Raw genomic sequence first — 5,373 nt, 5'->3', positions numbered from 1 at the left:
GCCAAAAGACGGAACAGAGAAGATATAAAGATATTGTAAAGATGTAACTAATATAAGATATAAGAATGAATGGAAGATACGAATGTAGCTGAAACAAGGAGTAATGAAGATTAAGATGCAATGAAAATTATTCTGTAGTGAAGATGAATGTATATGTTGAGATTTTGTATTGAACATCAAGAAGTAATGATAATGATGAGAGTGTAGTGATGATGAGGGTTTAGTTAGGGAGTGGCGACAATTGCCTTTACAATGATGATAAGGAGGTAACACAATGAGGAACACAAACGCCAGGGATAATATATATATACATATATATATATATATATATATATATATATATATATATATATATATATATATATATATATACACTTATGTGTGTGTGTGTGTGTGTGTGTGTGTGTGTGTGTGTGTGTGTGTTTGTGTGTGTGTGTGTGTACGGAATAAACTTTAATGCTGGCCAGGGTTTACTGGTGATGCCTTTGACCTAAAATGTAAGTTCAAGCCCGTAGGCCGACCCTGCACATAGCTTGAATCCTTTTGTGTTCACTATAATCTTCTTTACTACATCTCTCCTTAATCCCTTTATCTTCACTATGCAAGGCTTATTATAATCTTCACTACAACCTCATCTTCATATGACCTTATCTTGACTAAGCTGGTTTCAAGGAAGGCTTTAGATTTTACCCGCTCACACAAACAACGTACTTACACGGGGCCCCACGAGTGTAAAACCCCCTCCTAATACAGTGCAAATAGATGATTACACACACCTACACACCACCACCACCACTAATAATACACAGAGAAATAGCCTTTTCGGTCGGCTTTGGATCGGCCCTTGAACGTAGTTTGAAGGATTTGGGGGATCAGGTCAATAAGGTTACGTTCACTACAACCTCATATTCACTAACGTGTATCTTCACTACTAGCTTATTCTCACTAAATTATATCTTCGCTATACCCTCTTCTTCACTACACCGTTATTTTTACCATACCATCATCATTGTACTCCCTGATGTTCACTAAAAGTAGTTCTTATCTTCACTACATAATCATTCTGAATAAACTTTACTCTTTAATAACCCTTATCTCTACTACATTCGTATCTTCACTACATTCGTATCTCCACTACAACCTATCTTGACAATATCCTTATCATCACTATACTCTTCCTCACTACACTCTCATCTTAACATCATCCTTCTGTTTACCGAACTTAGTTCAAAGTCTGACTTGAACGTAGCTTTGGAAAGTTTGTGTTCCTCATTGTGTTACCTCCTTATTATCATTGTAAAGGCAATTGTCACCACTCCCTAACTAAACCCTCATCGTCACTACACTCTCATCATTATCATTACTTCTTGATGTTCAATACAAAATTTTGACATATACATTTATCTTCACTAGAGAATAATTTGGATTGCATCTTAATCTTCATTACTCCTTGTTTCAGCTACATTCGTATCTTCCATTCATTCTTATATCTTATATTAGTTACATCTTTACAATATCTTTATATCTTCTCTGTTCCGTCTTTTGTAAAATTGAAAATGAGAGTAAAGGATTTCCGGCCTTCTGCTCCCTCCCCTTTTAGTCGCCTTGTACGACACGCAGGGAATACGAGGCAAGTATACTTTCTTCCCTATCCCCAGGGATAACAGCATCTGGTGTTCCCAGACGGTCACCCATCCAAGTACTAACCAGACCCAACGTTGCTTAACTTCTCTGATCGGACGATATATATATATATATATATATATATATATATATATATATATATATATATATATATATATATATATACAAGACTGAAAACAATGAATTTCCCAAATAAAAAATGGAAGCGCCGGGGTTTGAACCCGGGACCTCTCGCATGCCAAGCGAGTGCTCTACCACTGAGCTACGCCCCCAAGAACATTTTTTTGGACTTAGTATTATATCAAGCACTGAGATTACCACGGCAAAATACTGTTTGACCGACCGTTGCCGACTAGCCGGCAAAATAACCACAGGGTAAATCTCCATGTTGCTGTCGTGTTTTCCTCTCAATTTTCCACGAAAAAATGAGTTTTAATTTTTTATTGTCGTTGCAATAGACTGGAACTAAGCAATAGACTGGAACTAAGCAATAGACTGGAACTAAGTAATAGACTGGAACTAAGTTGACCTGGTATGAGGTCAGAGCCCTCATTATCATCCCTGCTAACTACCGGAAGCAGATTAAGTCGTTCCACAACCGATGTCCGGCCCATGTTAACTCTGATGTGCCCAGCAGTTGGAGGAGGATCGCCAGAAGCTTCTGGAAGATTTCAAGGACGTCTTGGTGGACCTGACCCTTTCAGATAAGGTCGAAAACCCCAATTTATTGTGAAGATCTTCACTATAACGTTGGACGAACATACTGAATGTTGCACACATGTGATGCGTACAAAATGAAACAAGAAAAAGACAAAAATTATGTCTGGTGTGGGTCTCGAACCCACGACCTTGAGTGTGTCAGACTCACGCTCTACCACTGAGCTAACCAGACAATAGAAAAATACGTCTGTTTCTTCAATTTGAATTAATGAAAATCTTTGCGAGGCAGCATTAAGAAAAGAGAGATGTCTTTGACGAAATTTACTTGTTTGGCTCATTCTTTTGTTCCTCATTATCGAAAGTAAACGTACTGAAGGATATATATATATATATATATATATATATATATATATATATATATATATATATATATATATATATATATATATATATATATAATTTTTTTTTTCAAACTATTCGCCATTTCCCGCGTTAGCGAGGTAGCGTTAAGAACAGAGAACTGGGCCACTGAGGGAATATCCTCACCTGGCCCCCTTCTCTGTTCCTTCTCTTGGAAAATTAAAAAAAATTGAGAGGGGAGGATTTCCAGCCCCCCGCTCCCTCCCCTTTTAGTCGCCTTCTACGACACGCAGGGAATACGTGGGAAGTATTCTTTCTCCCCTATCCCCAGGGATGTATATATATATATATATATATATATATATATATATATATATATATATATATATATGTATATATATATATATATATTGGAAAGGATCACAATTTTGCGCGTGATCAAGTATATTCCTATGAGTCCACGGGGAAAATGAAACATGCCACGTTCCCAAGTGCACTTTCATGTAATAACCACATCATCAGGGGAGACACAAGAGAGAAATATAACAGTCAGTTGATATACAACGAAGAGGCGTAGCTAGGACGCCATTTGGTAAACATGTGATTGTCCGAGACAGACAACAAGCGTATCATAAACTAATTATGTGGACAAGATGAATTCCTTACAAATTTTATCAACACTAAATTTATGCAATTTGTATAGACAATCACTTATATCAAGATTATAATTCTTTGTGCATTTAATGATAGAAGATTCAATGATATTTCTCGTGGTACTGGAGTTAGAGATTATAATGCCATCTCAGTTATTAACTCTAACTCCAGTACCACGAGAAATATCACTGAATCTTCTATTATTAAATACACAAAGAATTATAAACATTAAGGAAACATGCAACATGGCGGTCAAACTATGAGATGCACAAATGAAGTTTATGAATGGAATATCAGTGAGACGAACTAGTTGATGAATGATGAATGAAAGTGTAATAAAGTCATGATGAATGAATGAAAGTGTAATAAAGTCATGATGAATGAATGAAAGTGTAATAAAGTCATGATGAATGAGTGAAAGTGTAATAAAGTCATGATGAATGAATGAAAGTGTAATAAAGTCATGATGAATGAATGAAAGTGTAATAAAGTCATGATGAATGAATGAAAGTGTAATAAAGTCATGATGAATGAATGAAAGTGTAATAAAGTCACAGTTTAAAAGTACAAAATATGAATGGCAGCCAGGGAAGAGTGACCCAGGTAAATGGAAGGTTGAAAAGTTCGCGTTATGTGACGAATTTTGATAGATTTTGCAAGTTTCCTTTCCTATGATGGAACGTAAAAGTTTGTGCTTAGTTCTAGAGACAGAGTTCATAGGTTTATGTTTTAATGATGAACATCAAAGGATACCATTAATTTAACTGACTTTAAAAATATTCAGTTAAATGAAGCATTACATACACGAGCTGCTTTTTGGCGGAGTTAAAAATTCGCATTTTTTTGCTAATTCTAAAGTAGGTGTTAAATTGACGGACTTAAAAGTTCGAGTTTCAGCTTTAAACCTTGTGTTTGTATGACGTATCTTAGAGTGTTTGTTAATATAATGCAAGTGGAAGGTTTACGTTTAAAAGATGGTGTTTAAATGCTAATTAATGAATGACAGTTAAATGGATAGATTTTAAGTTCGCGTTTTCGTGGGCCACTTTAAGGTTAAGGTTCGTACGTACCAGGTTGACCAGATGGCGGTAGTGTGTAGACACAGCCATACCAGGTCGTATTTATCATCATTAAAGTCACCTTCCTTACTTACTTATGGCGGCGATGAAATTCACTGGTTCTTGATTGTGCACCAATTAACCTATCAGATAATGGTACAATGTTTGCCTGGTGTTGCATATATCACGTCTGTTGTTGAAACACAAGAATGCCAGGTGACTTTGGGAGTGGATGATAATGTAAAGATCAATATAAATGTGGGAAATCTTGAACCGCCATCACCAGACACAACACATGTTTGGATCTGGCGGGGGGAGGGACTTGCCTGTGACGTCACGATGCCCCGCCTCCAGCCTGGCGCCGCTCTGTGTGTGTGTGTGTGTGTGTGTGTGTGTAGCCCCTGGGTTCATGTTGGCCACACCCACTGGCCGGTGGTCAGGTCAGTGGGCGGTGTGTGTGTGTGTGTGTGTGTGTGTAGTCCCTGGGTTCATGTTGGCCACAGCCACCCACCGGCCAGCCGGGCGGTAGTTTATAACTAAGACTGGTAGTTTCACATGCCACTTGGAGTGTCCCTCACTACAGAACTTGAGCAGCTCTTATCCTGAGGTGGAGCAGTTGATCCTCTCCACCAGGCTGGTACACTTGGTCTGCACCAGGTGGCTCCCTCCTGGTCATCCTGAGTGGTTGGTTGCTGTGTTGGATTTAATGACCATTGACTTGTGAAGGTCACTAGGCCAACCATCATTTGATCATTTGATAAAACATGAAGCAACGCCAAATTTTCAATGATCCATCTAAATAATTGAGAATGATCAAGCCAGATATTGTTACGTTACGTCATCCAATCTTGCCACTCACATGTTACGGTAATCACGACTACATACATAGTGTTGTTACGACTGATATTACTGTATGTACTGTAGTAAAGTACTGTGTTTATGTGGACACCAGACGAGACCATCATTATGATGTGTCACCAGCATGATCAAGAAGGTT

At 37.8% G+C, this 5,373-nt stretch overlaps 1 non-coding gene across 1 annotated transcript; it reads right to left on the bottom strand.

Moving 5' to 3' along the window:
- Positions 1 to 2,464: 2,464 nt before the first annotated feature.
- Positions 2,465 to 2,536, bottom strand: TRNAV-GAC (transfer RNA valine (anticodon GAC)). The gene has a single exon. It is a non-coding gene; the product is annotated as a tRNA-Val (tRNA).
- Between the last annotated feature and the right edge of the window lie 2,837 nt (positions 2,537 to 5,373).

The sequence above is a fragment of the Panulirus ornatus genome, chromosome 70, assembly GCF_036320965.1.
Source record: "Panulirus ornatus isolate Po-2019 chromosome 70, ASM3632096v1, whole genome shotgun sequence".
Lineage (NCBI taxonomy): Eukaryota > Metazoa > Arthropoda > Malacostraca > Decapoda > Palinuridae > Panulirus > Panulirus ornatus.
The sequence above is the reverse complement of the archived record's forward strand: the minus strand, read 5'-3'. Positions and strand labels throughout refer to the sequence as shown.